This window comes from Chiloscyllium punctatum, chromosome 34, assembly GCF_047496795.1.
Source record: "Chiloscyllium punctatum isolate Juve2018m chromosome 34, sChiPun1.3, whole genome shotgun sequence".
Classification (NCBI taxonomy): Eukaryota; Metazoa; Chordata; class Chondrichthyes; order Orectolobiformes; family Hemiscylliidae; genus Chiloscyllium; species Chiloscyllium punctatum.
The window spans coordinates 11,968,695-11,984,724 of record NC_092772.1 but is presented as its reverse complement, the minus strand read 5'-3'; the positions used below and the strand labels follow the sequence as shown (position 1 = coordinate 11,984,724).

At 44.7% G+C, this 16,030-nt stretch overlaps 3 long non-coding RNA genes across 4 annotated transcripts in view; 2 read left to right on the top strand and 1 right to left on the bottom strand.

The window, feature by feature from the left end:
• LOC140458764 (uncharacterized) overlaps nt 1–16,030 on the top strand; it is a 108,963-nt gene that overhangs the window by 13,213 nt on the left and 79,720 nt on the right. The gene's annotated exons all lie outside the window — the stretch shown is intronic.
• LOC140458766 (uncharacterized) lies at nt 2,119–9,556 on the top strand. The gene is made up of 3 exons (XR_011953669.1): nt 2,119–2,195; nt 3,753–3,859; nt 9,316–9,556. It is a non-coding gene; the product is annotated as an uncharacterized lncRNA (long non-coding RNA).
• The window catches only part of LOC140458765 (uncharacterized), a 39,664-nt gene continuing 26,327 nt past the window's right edge, over nt 2,694–16,030 (bottom strand). Inside the window, exon 3 of one of the 2 annotated variants that reach the window (XR_011953668.1) lies at nt 2,694–6,015. This is a non-coding gene — a long non-coding RNA (uncharacterized lncRNA). The remainder of the gene's footprint in view (nt 6,016–16,030) is intronic. The other variant, XR_011953667.1, reaches the window with a different exon arrangement.

Genomic DNA, 16,030 nt, shown 5'->3' with positions numbered 1-16,030 from the left:
AGTGATTCAGATGATTTGGAGTTGGGGACCACATGTAGGGTGTCAAAGTTTGCATATTAGACTAAGATGAGTAGCAGGACAAAGTGTGTGGAGGACTGGGAAACTTTGCAGGGGAACATAGATACATGTGAGTGGGCAATGGTTTGGCAAGTGAAATATTATATTCATAAATGTAAAGTCACATTCTTTGGTTGGAGTAACATTAATAAAACGATTATTACTTGAATTTTAAAAAAGTTACATTATTTGCTATGCAGAGGCACCTGAACATCCTTCTGCAGGAGGGTTAGTCACCAGGTACAACAATCAATTCAGAAAGCAAATGGAATTTTGGCCTTCATTGCTGAAGGGATCGTGTTTAAAAGCAGAGGTTATGTTCCAGCTGTATTGGGTGCTGGTGAGGCCACACCTGGAGTACTGCATGCAGTTTCTGTCTCCTTTCTTGCTCAAGGATGTACCGGCACTAGAGGGGGTGCAGAGGAGGATAACTATGTTGATTACAGAGGTGAGAGGTTTGACTTAACAGAGACTGAGTAGATTGAGATTATATTAATTGGAATTCAGAAGAATGGATAGATATAAAATAATGAATGGAACGAATAAAATAGAAGTAGAGAGGATGTTTCCACTGGCAGGTGAAGCTAGGACAAGAGGGCATCACCACAAGGTTAGAGGCAGCAAATTTAGGAGTGAATTGAGAAGGAACGTCTTGACCTTGATGGAGTGCATTGCCCAGGGAAGCATTTGATGCTGGTTCAATGAACGTTTTTAAAGATAAGTTAGTTTTTTTTAAAAGAAATAATTAATTAAGGAACACGGTGAGAACGTGGGTAAATGGTTCTGCATCCACGAAATGATCAGCCATGATCTTATTGAATGGTAGAGCAGGCTCGAAGGGCAGGATGGCCTTCTCCTTTTCCTCGATCTTTTGTTCTTATGTTATGCATGCCTCCGTCACTCGTGACTTGGAGGGGCTGGTGTTTTTTTTTATTTCAAAAATATACTTTATTCATAAAAAGATTTGATGGTCTGTACATTTGATCATGCCATACATATGTCCACATTTACAAACACAGATTCGAATTTATCCTTGTCATTTACAATCCTGTGCATTTTTCAATCTTGTACATATTTTTGGCTGAGGCATCAGCAGAGCCCAAAAAAACGTCCGCATGGGCCCCTTGTTCTTCTTTAGGCAGGCCGATCTTACACGGTGGTCTTTCCCCACCGCACCTTGGCGGCAGCTGCCCCAAGCTTCAGCGTGTCCCTCAACACGTAGTCTTGGACCTTGGACTGTGCCAGTCTGCAACACTCGGTCAGGGTCAACTCCTTCAGCTGGAAGATCAACAGGTTTCGGACCGCCCAGAGAGCGTCCTTCACCGAGTTGATGATCCTCTAGGCGCAGTTAATGTTCGTCTCGGTGTGAGTCCCGGGGAACAGGCTGTAGAGCACGGAGTCCTGCGTCACGGCGCTGCTCGGGACGAACCTCGACAAGCACCACTGCATTCCTCTCCAGACTTCCTCTGCATAGGCACATTCCAGAAGGAGGTGTGTGACAGTCTCTTCCCCCCCGCAGCCACTTCGAAGACAGCGTGCGGTGCGGCAGAGAGTCCGCGCGTGCATAAAGGATCTCACAGGCAGAGCCCTTCTCACCGCCAGCCAAGCCACGTCTTGGTGCTTGTTGCAGGGGCTGGTGTTGGATTAGGAGGGACAAAATTAAAATTCACAGAACACCAGGTTATAGTCCAACAGGTTAATTTGGAAGCACTATGTTGCTGGTCCTTCATTAGGTGGTTGTGTGATTTTTAACTTTGTCCCTCACTCTTGTAACTGATAAACAGCAACAAAAGCCGTGTGCAAGCTCCAGCCAACAGTTGGTTTGTGGACAATGAAGAAGGTTATCTCAGAGTACAGTGGGATATTGATCAGATGGGCCAGTGGGCTGAGGACAGGCAGATAGGATTTAATTTAGATAGATTAGGTTAGGATATCTGGTTGGCATCGACAGGTTGGACCGAAGAAGTGATTGATGTCAGCGGCGGACCAATGGAAAGGCAGGGGCGGAGCTGGAGGACCTGGCGGGGCAGTTGGTCCTCCGGCCAATCAGTGAATGAGGGGCGGGACTAGACTATACCACGTGATCATCCTCGCGGTGGGAGCGAATGTTCAGAGTGTGTGTGTGCGGAGTGTTGTTGGTAAGGAAAGAAATAAACAGCAGGAAGTGGGAGGGATATGGTGTTGGTATGGTCTGAGAGGTTTTACAATCATTTGGTACACATCGGAAAATACAAATTTGAAACTTTACAGTTCCGTTTTTGCAGCAAACGGGAATATGTCTCGTTGAGGAATCGGCCCGAGTGAGCGCCGCCATCTTTATTCGGGGCAATGAGTCACTGGACACGTGCGCGGCCGCCAGCTTTGTAGGGGGCAAAGTTCAGAGGGATGTCTGTACAGCCTTCCCTAGTAAAAAGAGTCATAGGGCAGGATTTACACAGAGCACATTCAAACCCAGAGAAATGGAGTTTTATTCTGGATTTGTTTCATCATTCATTTAAATGATTTGGATGTGAATAGAGGCCGTATAGTTAGTAAGTTTGCAGGTGACACCAAAATTGGAGGTATTGTGGACAATGAAGAACGTTATCTCAGATGTTAGAAACGTAAATCGCTTCTTAATAATTGCTCGAGACAAATTCAGGAAAACAAAGTTTTATTAGCAAGTCTGCAGAGTTGGGCACCCTTCTGAGAAAAAGGCGCGCCGAGGCTGACAAAGTTTCTCATTTTATACAGCACAAGTCCCTCCCCTCCTTGGCTCTAAAGAGCCACGAGGTTCACATTCTAAACCGTCAGTATTTTCCATTTTGCACCCTCGTCACAAAGTCTGCAACAGATGTCTCCAGAGTTGTTTTTTACCCTGTAGTCTTATCAATCAAGGACTCATTCTTCTCTGTCTGTGTGAGTGGTCTCATCAATCAAGGACTTGTTTTTACTCTGCTCACAAAATGTCAGCATTTACACAATTTAAATTATCCCACTTTTGAGTATACAAAATGTTCTTACAAAAAGAAGCATGTCTTGCCTTTTATTATAGAGAAGCCTGTTGGGTCAGGCACATCTTAATTGCTTGAACCGAAATCGCCTCTCACATCAGAGTACAGTGGGATATTGATCAGATGGGCCAATGGTGTGAGGAGTGGCAAAAAGGATTTAATTTAGGTAGATTAGATTAGGATATCTGGTTGGCATAGGTTGGACTGAAGAAGTCTGTTTCTGTGCTAGACATCTTTGACTATGGGATCATAAAAGTGAACTCTGCTCTGGTTCACCTCTGGGTTCTCTGATGTCCACTTGTTCATTATCTAGCTTCCTCAGTCTCTCATGGGTATATTTTTGCTCTGTATAGTATTTTACTATTACTTTCACAGCTGTTTTGTAAATGAATTGAAAAATGTAGAGCTGGAAAAACACAGCAGGCCAGGCAGCATCCGAGGAGCAGGAGGATCAACGTTTCAGGCATAAGCTCTTCTTCAGGAATGTAAATGAATTGTCCACTGCTGCCTGGCTCATGATCATGTGCTGTTCCATTATCAGATTATTTTTTCCACAATATCTTTGACAGTCACGAATTCTTTTTTCCAATAAGCGAGTGCATTTTCCTTCAATTTCTGACAGTTAAATTCTGCACCATTTTCATTCCCTGTAATTCATATTGCACTCCCTGAAACATCAACTGTGTATTTCTCCTTCCACAGAAACCAGTGATCAATGCCAAAGCCTTGTTGCCTGTGGAGAGGGTGATGTTTGACTTCCTTGTACTGCAGCAGTTTGTATGGTGAAGGTGCTCCCACAACGTGGTTGGGTAAGAGACGTTACAGATTATTCACTCAGCGATATTGAAGATTAGAAGATATCGGTACAAATCATAATGGTTTTAATTTCACAAAAATAGTATTGAGAAGTTTTGACATTAGGCGACAGATGGAGAATATTGTGTCCAGTGACCAAAACCATTGCCAAATAAGCAGTTTTTCAAGAATGTCTTCAAGTAAGAAAGTAGATCTTAGAGGCTTAGAGTGGGGATTCCAGACCATGTTCCCTTGGAGTCTATAGAAACATTCACACAGGTGAACTCAAAAATAAACACATCATTGAGAGTCTGAACTAAAATGAGTTATTGAGATATGAAAGGGTGTGTGGTGCAGGGAGATAGGAATGATTACAGCCAGGAATTAATTCAAAGGTGCGAAAGTAAATGGTTGTTGCTTATAAATGGGAGTCTTTTGATTGATCAGCAAGTTTTGGTACAAGTGAGCACTTCGGCAGTAGAGTTTTCAATATTCTTGAGTTTATCGGGAAGGTGAATGTGGGATGTTGGTTGAGATAATGAAATCTAGAGTTAACAAAAGAAATGAATGAGAGTTTCAGCAAATGAGCTGAGACTGTGGTGAGGTCAGGTGATATCACTGAAGTCGAAATCGTGGTCTTGGAGGGGGTCTGGCCTGTCATCCTCACCTCATTCAGCTGTTTGTCCGTTTGTGAATCAAGTGTGTAACAAGCTCAGGAACTGAGTGGCCCTGGCAGAACCCAAACTGGGCATCGCTGAGTAGGTTATTGCTGAGCAGTTGCTTGACAGCACTGTGATGACACCTTCCATCACCTCACTGCTGAGCGAGTGTGGACTGATAGAGGGGAATTGGCTGAGTTGGATCTGCCCTGTGTTGTTGTGTTGGAACATCCCTGAGGAATGTTCCACAAAGTCAGTAGTTGCCAGAGCTGGAGCAGTACTTGTCTTGTTGGGCAGCAGGTTCTGGAGCACAGCCAACAGTATTATTGCCAGAATATTGGCAAGGCCCATACCTTTACACTGCTTATCCATTTCTTGAACTGATTGGAAATGAGTTTTCAACCAAGTCGATTGATATCTGTGATGTCAGGGACCAATGGAGAAGGCTCATCCACTTGGCACTGCTGGCTGAAAATCGCTGCTAACGCTGTCCTCTTATCTGTTGCATGAATGTGTGAGACCCCTCCATCGGTAAGGGTGGGGATATCTGTGATGCTTCCTCCAAGGAGTTGCTTAATCATCCATCACTATTCTTGACTTGGTGTGGCAGAACTCCGATCTCATCTGTTGGTTATGGGATCACTTAGTTCGATCTGGTGTTGCTTGTGCTGTTTGGCATGCAGGTTTGGTAGCTTCACCAGGTTGGCACCTCATTTTTAGGTATGCCTTGTACTGTTCCTGACATGCCCTCCTACATTCACCATTGAACCAGGGTTGATTCCCCTGGCTTGATGTTAATGGTTAAGTGGTGGATATCAGGCCATGAGATTTCAGATTGAGCTGGAGTACAGTTATGCTGCTGTTGTTGGCCCACAGTGAGGCGGAAGTTGCAGGGTCAAGAGGGCTGATTGTGTGGTTGTATTTTCCAGTGCATTGGTAGATGTAATGTGGTCCATCCAGTTTCATTCCTTTGTTGAGACTGTGCAGTGATTAATACAATGAGTGACTTGATGGACCACTGTCGGGTTTCTTTCCCTCAAGGACATTGTCAATGGCAGAAAAACATCTCCAATGGTTCCATGGCAAACAGTAGATTCTTCATTCCAGTTATTTTTTTCTTGAATTCAGAGCCAACCTCTACCGATTTGGGATTCAAACCTGAACTTCAGTTGTATATTTTAATATTCTTGATAAATGATAAATACGACAGGTTTGTTCACTTAATTTTAGAATCACTATCACAGGTTTTGTTTATTGTTTTGAAAATAAAAAGAATGTCCATTATCCTGTCTCCTCCATCCTCCCCTCCAACAACAAGAGTGAGGAGCACATGGAGTTTCTCGGTCCATAACATTGAGACAATCCGATCAGCTGCCTCTGCTTCTTTCCTCCCTCTCCACTAGCCCACCGAGCCAAACTGCCTCACAAGGGTGCTCCTCATTTTGGTCCTAAACTTGCATTTCCTCGAGTCTCTTGTCAAGCCTTATTCGAGGTCATCTTGACCATTTACCCTAGTGTAGATAAATCATGGACATTCCAAATCTCTGTCTCATCCTCCCACTTGTCACCGCTCTTCCCTCCCACCCCAACATTGCAATATTTTTCCATGATCTGTCTGTCTGTTTTTTTCTGGTTATGTCCTTCTCTCCCATTTTGCTAAAACCTAATATTTCACCTCACCCTCATTGGAAAATCCTGCTCCATCTCCACTCTCCCTTTCCTTTCTGAATTCATTGTATTTGGTGTCCCTCCAGGATCTATCCTTGGCCCGTCCTGTTTCTCACCTACACACTGCCAGGAGGTAACATCGCCCAAAAGCACTGTTGAGTTTCACATGTACACTGACAATGTCCAGCTCTCCCTCCCCATCATCCCTCTCCATTACTCCACTATTACTCAGTTATCAAACTGCTTACCACGCTTCGATTAGCTGCAATTCACTCCAATGAAACACTGCAATTGTTAAACCCATTGCCTTCAGTTGTTATTCCAAATTCATTTTCCTTACTGCTGTGTCCCTCCCTCTCACTGGGAAGTGTCTGAGGCAGAACTACATGCTTCACAATATTGCTTTCATATCTGACCCCAAGGTGACCTTCTGATCAGACATCTACACAATCACAAACACCAGGAATTGCAATTTCTTAAACGTTGCTTATCTCCTTCTCACCCCAGCTCCATTGCTACTGAAACCCTAACCTGTGTCGGTGTTGCCTTTAACTTGACAAATCTGAAACAGAACCCTTGATTCCGCGACTGACCCAGAATCTGGTTCAAGACTCACCCGATATGGGACACATCCTCTCCATATTTACCCTGTCAAACCTTGACAGAATCCTGTAAGTTTCAAAGAGATCACCTCTCATTCTTCCAAAGTTCAGTGAGTATATTCCCAATTTATTCAGCCTTTGCTTACAGGATAATCCCTTCAAAACAGGGATCATCCCAATGGATCTTCTCTGAAATGCCTCCAATAAACTGCTCTATTTCATGAACTAAAGTGACCAAATCTGTTCCCGTTACTCCAGATGTGGTCTCACTTGCCATTTGTTTAGTTGCCCTAAGGTATATACTCCAAACTCTTATATTGCAAACTCTTTGAAATAAGGGACAGCATTCCATTCCCTTTCCTGATTCCCTGTTGTAACTGTGTGCTAGCTTTCTGTGTTTCCTGCTCATATTCCCCCAGTCCCTTTGTGGTGCAGCTTTCTACAGTTTATCCCAAGGTATACTCTATTTGTCAACTTGTTGCCCAGGTTTCCTGTGAATATCTCTCTGTTAACTGTTTATAATCCTTTTGGAACTTTCCTGTTATGCCTTTTCTAGGAGATTTCCCCCTCATAATTCGAAACATGTACTAAGAGCACTGGGCAGTGGGAAGCATGCTCAGTTGCTATCTTTCAGGGATACTCGGTTTCATGATTGGGCGGAGCTTGTTGCCCATTGGTCAGAATGGAGACATCTTGCCCATCAAGGTGCATGAGCCTTTCACACCCCATGTCTTATTGATGAGGCTCCGCGGCAGAATGGAAGGAAAGAAAAGGAAGGAAATCCTGCTCTCCATATCTCAATGAATCTTGGGATATTCTGTCCCATGTTCAGTCACATGAAGTCCCAAGGTGGAAACTCATAGAAACCCACACAGATTTGCCCCTGAATTGCCTGCTAACCTCCACCAGGGGTAATGTGTACAGTCCTCCTGGGCCAGGAGGAGGGGATTGTATGAGTTTCAAACTTGAACTGACAGTGACGGATTTTATCAACTTGTATTACAGGCAGATATTCAGATGGTAATCTCAGTAACTGTAACGCCAAACTCTGACAGAATTACTCAATACATCAGGCCCTGGATATTCATATTGTGTGAGAGTATTGTGTTCCAGATCAATACCATTTGCTGAATAAAAGTTCTCCTTTGAATCAAACCATCCTCTCAATAGATCTTCCCAAATCTTCAACATGTGTCCTGTAATCCTTGTATATTGAGCTGAAGGGTCTAAGTTTATTATAATGTGTAACTTTTGTAAACCGCTTTGTCACAGCTCCCCAAATTTCCTTTGCTACAAGGAGAACACACTCAGTTTTTCCAAACCGCTGATTCCCCAATGTCTGTTTGTTCTCTATAAGGTACACATCAGGATTGTGTTGGAACATTCTCCACTTGCCTGCATCAGTGCACCCCCCCCACCCCCAACAATATTAAAGAAAGTGAACATCCTCCAGGATAAAGTACTGTCCCTGAGATGTTTCCCATCCACCACCTTCAGCATTCCCTCTCCCCACCCCCGAGGTACAGTGGCATCACTGTGTAAAAGATGAAGTCAGCATTGTCCTACCCGACCATAGGACTGCTCTCTCATTAGAGAGAGATGTCTAGTAGTGGTTAACCTGAGTATTACCACAGCACAGGCAAGGGGAGAGGTTGAAAATGAAAGTCGATTAATTGCGGATGGTTATTCTTAATGTGTATTAGCAACAACATGTCACGTGAACAATTAATGTTAAAAAAGCCCCACACATTCTGCAACTAAAATCCCCCATTCCTTGAACCATCCTGGTTAATCTCCTGTGCCCTGTCTCAGGGACCCTGCCATCCTTCACAATGTGTGGGCGTTCTGTGGTTTGCACAGACCCAGCTGCTGTGAACCCTGTGGGTGATAGAATAGAGCAACAGTTGCACTAAACCTCACTGTCTGGAAGAGAGTGAGAGACAGAAATCCCGAAGGCATTTAAAATCTATTTAGGAACACACTTGCAAGGCCAAAGCTGACAGGTCTATGGGCTCTGTGCTGGAAAATGGGATTAAAATAGTTAGCTGAGAGATTTCTTTACAGCATAAACCCAATGGACCACAAAACCGTTTTCTGTCATGTAGACCACAGATGCGTAATATAGGGATATGACAAGCCACAATAGAAACCAGGTCAGAGAAGGTGATATTAGAATAGATGATACGTGATTAATTAATGTTTTTGGAGGAAAATGTGACAGAGGTTAAGCGGGACATTGTGGAGCTCTGGGTGCAGGAATCTGAAATAAAAATGGGTTATCTTGAAGGCTGGTATTAACGAAAGGCACATCACAGAGATTTGAGAGGGTGGACAAGATGAAAGATAGAGAGTGTGTTGAGACTAGAGGAGATTAGAGATTGGAGGATGTTGCAGAGATTGAGATGTATTTGATACAGAGATTGTGATAGTTCTGAGGCTAGAGAGGAATTATAGAGAAAGGATGAGTTGTTAGCTTTCCCAACACTACCTCTTTACTGATAATGATTGTTTCTCTGTCCTCATCTGCCATTGCCTCCATAGGCCTGCGACAATGAGAGTACACTGACAGTATGTTCCTGTTAAGGCCAAGGCTGGGAGGCGTCGAGAATGCTGCATGACCTGAGAAATTGAGGCTCTGGTCAAGAAAATGAAGGAAGGATATGGCAGGTACAGACCCCACTGTGTTTGTGTGAATCCCTAGAGGACTATAAGGACAGTAGGAGTATACTCGCGGGAAAACAGGAGGCAAAAAAGGGGACATGAAATAGCTTTGGGAAATAGGTTTAAGGAAAGTCCAAAGAGATTCTACAAATACACTAAAGACAAAAGAATAACTAGGCAGAGAATAGCGACCCTCAAAGATCAACAAGACTGTCTATGGAACAGCAGGAGGTGGGAGAGATTCTATAAGTATTTCATGTCAGTTTGTACTGAAAGGGGATATGGAAGTTAGAGATGTTGGAGAAATAAATAGTGATAACTTGGCAAGTGTATATATTACAGAGGAGGAGGTACTGGATGCCTTAAAACGCATAAAGGTGGATAAATCCCTGGAATCTGATCAGGTGTATCCCAGAACTTTGTGGGTAATGAGGGAAGCTTTTGCTGGGCCTCTCGCTGCGATATTTGTATCATCGATCACCACAGGTGAGGTGCTGGAAGACTGGTGCCATTATTTGAGAAAGGTGGTAAGGAAAAGCCAGGGAACTATAGACTGGTGAGCCTGAAGTCAGTGGCAGAGAAGTTGTTGGAAGGGATTCTCAGGGACAGGATTTACATGTCATTGGAAAAGCGAGAAATTATAAGGGAGAGTCAACATAGCTTTGTGCATTGAAATCATTAACTTGGACTTGAGAAAGACACAAGGTTTCACATAACACACTGGTTAGCAGCTTCAATACCATAGAATTCTGGCGGAACTAGCTGTTTGAATACGGAATTGGCTGGAAGGTCAAACAGTCATAGATGGACAGCACAGAAACAGAGACCCGTCGGTCCAACCAGTACATGCTGATCAGATATCCCAATGCAATCTAGTCCCCCCTGTCAGCACCCGGCCCATATCCTTCCTATTCATATAGACATGAAGATGCCTTTTAAATGTTGCAATCGTAATGGCCTCCATCACTTCCTCTGACAGCTCATTCCATACACGTCCCACCCTCTGTGTGAAAACGTTGCCTCTCAAGTCTCTTTAAAGTCTTTCCTCTCATACCATAAACCTATGCCCTCTAGTGCTGGGATCCCCCACGCCAGGGAAAATACTTTGTCTATTTATCCTATCCATGCACCTCATGTTTTTATATACATAGATAAGATCACCTCTCAGCCTCCGACGCTGCAGGGAAGACAACCCTAGTCTATTCAACCCCCAGCCTATCTCAAATCCTCCAACCCTGGCATCGTTCTTGTAAATCTTTTCTGAACCCTTTCAAGTTTCACAACATCCTTCCAATAGGAGGGTGACCAGATTTGTACGCAACGTTCCAAAAGTGGCCTAACCAATGTCCTGTACAGCTGCAACATGATCTCATAACTCCTGTACTCAATACATTGTCCAATAAAGGCAAGCATACCAAATGCTGCCTTCACTATCCTATCTACCTGCACTCCAAGGTCTCTTTGTTCAGTAACACTCCTCAGGACCTTACCATTAAGTGTATAAGTCCTGCTAAGATTTGCTTTCCCAAAATGCCACTCCTCAGCCCATTCACCCATCTGATCAAGATCCCATTGTACTCTGAGGTAACCTTTTTCACTGTCCACTACACCTCCAGTTTTGGTGTCATCTCACTAACTATACCTCCTATGTTCACATCCAAGTCACTGATATAAATGAAGAAAGGTAGTGGATCCAGCAGTGAACCTTGTAACACTCCACTCGTCACAGGCCTCCAGTTTGAAAAGCGACCCTCCATCACCACCCTCTGTCTTCTACCTTTGAGCCAGTTCTGTATCCAAATGGTTAGATCTCCCTGTATGCCATGAGCTCTAACCTTGCTGAGCAGTCAGTGTCATAGTGGAGGGTACTTTTGGAACTGAAAGCCTGTGATGAGCAATATGCTGTCAGGCTGGGTACTGGGTCCACTGCTTTTTGCCATTTATATAAATGATTTCTATGTGAATATAGGAGCTATGGTTACAATAGACACCAAAATTGGAGGTGCAGTGGAAAGCAAAGTTACCCGAGAGTACAATGAGACTCCGATCAAATGGGCTGAGGAGTGGCAGATACAGTTTAATTTAGATAAATGTGAGGTTCTACATTTTGGAAAAGCAAATCAGGGTGGGACTTCTACACTTAATGGGAAGGTCCTGGGGAGTGTTGCTGAACAAAGAGATCTTGGAGTGCAGGTTAATAATTCCTTGAAAGTGGAACCATAGATAGGCAGGGTAGTGAAGAAAGTGTTTGGTGTACTTGCCTTTATTGGTCTGTGCATTGAGTACAGGAGTTGTGACATCATTTTGCGGCTGTACGGGACATTCATTCAGCCACTTCTGGAATTCTGCTTTCATTCCTGGTCTCCCTGCTATTGGAATGATATTGTGAAACTTGAAAGGATTCAGAAAAGATGCAAAGATGTTGCCAGGGTTGAGGGATTGAGCTATAGGGAGAGGCTGAATAGACTGAGGCTGTTTTCACTGGAGAATCGGATGCTGAGAGGTGACCATAGAGGTTGATAAAATCGTTAGGGGCATGGATAGGGTAAACAGCCAGGGTTTTATTCCTGTTTAGGTGAGTCCAAAACTAGAAAGCACAGGCGTGAGGGAAAAGATTGAAAAGGGATATTAGGGGCAAAGTTTCAAGCTGAACGTCGTATGTGTATGGAATGAGTTGCCAGAGAAAGTGTGGAGGCCGGCACAGTTACAATATTTAAAAGGCATCTCATTGGATATGTGATTGGGAAAGGTTTCGAAGGCTATGGGCCAAGGGCTGGCATATGGGATGAGATTAATTTAGGATATCTGGTTGGCATGGACAAGTTGAACTGAAGGGTCTGTTTCTGTGCTGTACATCTCTATGGCACTAATAAATTAAAATTAATATTGGTTTCTCTTTTATGGAGAGTTAGCAGAAGGCCAGACAATTCTCCTTGGAGCTGAGAAGGTTAAGCAGTGATTTCGACCAGGAGTTGATTTGTTTCTAGGGTATTTCATTTACAGAGAGACAGAGTGAGAAATTTTTAACGTCACAATTTTTAGTAACTAATTTTCAGGTGACTGGCAAATAATGCAAAGAAAAATGTGAAGATTATTTTGCTCACTAAGTTCTGAGCATCTGCAACAGTTTGACCAACAGCTGGATGCAGATACAGTAGTTATTGTCAAAACAAATTTGAAATTTAATAACTTTAAGGAAGGATTTGGAGGGCTATGTCCAAATGGGAGGTGAGTTGGGACTGACTGGCACCATCTCCAGAGGGATAGAGTACAGCCCCAATGGGCTGAATAGCCTCCAGCCCCTGTGCTCTGTGATACTGACCCATTCACTGTGAATGATGAAGCTCATCACAGGGCAGAGCCGTAGAGATGTACAGCATGAAAATAAACCCTTTGGTTAAACTGGTCCATGCTGACCAGATATCCCAACCTAATCTAGTCCCATTTGCCAACACTTGGCACATATCACTCTACACCCTTCCTATTCATATACCCATCCAGATGCCAAATAGTTTAATTGTACCAACATCCTCCACTTCCTGACAGAAGATTCCATACACGCACCAACCTCAGTGAGGAAAGAAAATTGCCCCTCAGATCCATTTTAAATTCTTCCCCTCTCACCTTAAACCTACACCCTCTCAGTCTGGACTCCCCGACCCCAGGGAAATGACCTTGTCTATTTATCCTACCCATTGCCCCTCATGGTTTTATAAACCTCTATGAGGTCACCCCTCAGCCTCTGATGCACCTGGGAGGATCCCAACACTCATGTCACAATGGGCCCTGGCTGATTGACACAGCTTCAGACCAATAGGAGAGTTGGCATGATCCTCCAGCCAATGGGAGTGAATGAGGGGTGGGTCCAGCAGGCCAACACATGACCATCAGCTTTGCAGATGCAGTGTCACTGTGAGGGGGGACTGAATGTGAAGGAGTGGGAGAGACAGCAGATACTGGGAGAGAGATGGAGTTAGTGTGGACTGGGAAGGTTGATAAACACTGTTTCAGTCTGCTGGACCTGAATTAGATACTCCGGGTAAATTAGAACCAAAAGAACTGCGGATGCTGTAAATCACACACAACAACCAGAAGGTACTGGAAAAGCTCAGCAGATCTGGCAGCATCTGTGAAAAGAAATCAGTTCGCATTTTCGATCCAGTGATGCTTCCTCAGGAACTGATGTTACTGAGGAAAAAAAAGTCTGTTTTTATGCAGAAGGTAGGGGTTAAGGAGTAAATGATAGGTGGGGATAGAGTCCAAAGAGAGAGATAGGAGCAGTTGGACAGAGGAGTGGATAACGATCTGAGGGGGGGAGGGTGAATAGCTGTTTATGGGGACTGTTAGTGGCTCACCATAGGTAGTGTGTCATGGCAGGCTACATAATAACAAGGCCTGGTATGTGGGGTAGGGGGCAAAGACACTAGGACGTGGTAGAGTTCAGGACCTAAAATTATTGAATTTGATGTTGAAGCCAGAGGGTTGCAGGGTTCCCGAGTGGGAGATGAGGTGTTGTTCTTCCAGCTTGTGTTAAAGTGTGGCTCTAGAAAAGCACAGCAGGTCAGGCAGCATCCAAGGAGCAGGAGAATTGATGTATTGGGCATGCCAGCACTTCATCAGAAATGTGGGTGGTGGAATACGGCTGAGAGATAAATAGGGAGGGGTGTTTGGGGTTGGGGGGAAGGGAGCTCGCAAGGCAATAGGTCGTTGTAGATGGAGGGTCGTGGTGAGAGTGTGGAATGGACAATTGGAAAGGAAGATAGACAGGTGGGACTGTTCAAGAGGCCAGTGCTGAGTTGGAGGGTTGAATCTGAGATAAGTTGGGGGGTGGGAGATGAGGAAACCTTGATGCCGTGTGGTTGAAAGTTCCCAATGTCGAAGATGAGGTGTTCTTCCTCCAGGTGTCAGGTGGCTCGGATTTGGGATGGAGGGCTTGCATGTCCTTGGCAGCGTGGTGACGGAGGGGGTGGGGGTAGCCGAAGTGGTCGGCCACAGGGCGGTGGGGTTGGTTGGTGCAGGTGTCCCAGAAATGTTCCCTGAAATATTCCACAATTTGGCGTCCTGAGAGCAAGGGACACAATAGGTGAGGTGTTTGGGTGGGCAGGGAAATCTCTGCTGGATGTGGGAGGATCCAGTGGCCTTGGATGGAGGTGAGGGGAAGGTGTGGGCACAGGTTTTCCACCTCTTGCAGTGGCAAGCGAAGGTGCTTAGAGTGGAGGGTGGGTTGGGCGGGAGTGTGGATCTAACGTGGAAGTCACAGAAGGTATGATCTCTGTGGAATGGTGAAAGGGGTGGGGAGGGAAATATATCTCAGGGGGTTGGATCTGATGGTGGAAAGAGCAGAGGATGATGGGTTGTATATGGGTGGAAGGTGAGGATGGTGGGATTCCATCTTTGTTGCATTTGGAGGGGTGGGGTTCAAGGGCAGTGGTGTGGGAAGTGGAGGAGATACACTGGAGGGCATTGTTGACCACATGTGAGGGGAAATTGCAGTCCTTGGAATAGGAAGCCATTTGGTATGTTCTGAAGTGTTCTTCCAGCTTGCATCAAGCTTCACTGGAACACTGCAGTAAGCATGAGACAGAGATGTTGGACTGGGAACAGGCTTGTGTGTTAAAGAGCAGGCAAGTGGAAGCTCAGGGTCTTTTTTGCAGGTGTGTGCAGGAGGCGGAAAGGGGAAAGGGGAGAGTGGCAGCAGAAACCGGATGAAATGTATCAGTGTAGACTGGGAGGGTTTAGTTCCACTCTGGGCAGGTCGTTAGTCTGAATTAGAAACTCTTGGTCCCACGTTTGCAGCAAAGGGGAAGATGGCTTGGGCCTCAGGCAGTGAGAGGTCCTGGGTTATAGCCGCCATCTTTATTTGGGGCAAGGTACAGCAAGGAGCATGAATGTGTCCTCTTCCTGGGTGGGGGCGGGGTGATTTGAAGAGGAGCATTTACACATCAAACACATACCAAGAGAAGTGTTTGTCTTCACTATTCATCTTGCACTGACTGTGAGCTTTGTTTTGTGAATTCAGTTGAAAGGATATTAATTGAGAATAATTGAGACAGGGATCTCAATAAACAAGTTTCTACAGTCAGCAGAGTCATCAGGATCTGAATATCATTGGCATTTAACTGTGGAAGGAGAAAGGTTTGTCTGTTCTGTGTGTGGGAAAATATCTTCAATATTTTTGTCAAGCCAAAAGCAGAAAGATGTTCAAGTTCATGGTTGGATCACCCTTGGGGTATGTGTTCAATTCTTGGTCCTGCAGCTGTGGAAGGAGGTATTGGCCCGAGAGAGAGCACAGATTTATCCAAATTATACCTCGTCTTTTTGCAGGAACTGTCAGATTTAGTCTCAATCATCCACTTTGTAATGTTAATCTGTAAACTCCCTACTTCCAATTCTCTGCAAATTCCTTGTGGACTCAAATTCCAGCACCATTTCAGGTGGAACGTTCCAGATTCTGACAACTGTCTGTTCATTCAGAAACTGCTGAAGTCCATTTTGACTCTGGGGTTACAAAGGGCTGAATTGAAAGATGCAGTGCTGGTCCTGAGCTCCCATTGAGATGCATTGGAACAGTACAGGAGGCTGAGGGAAGTGTAGG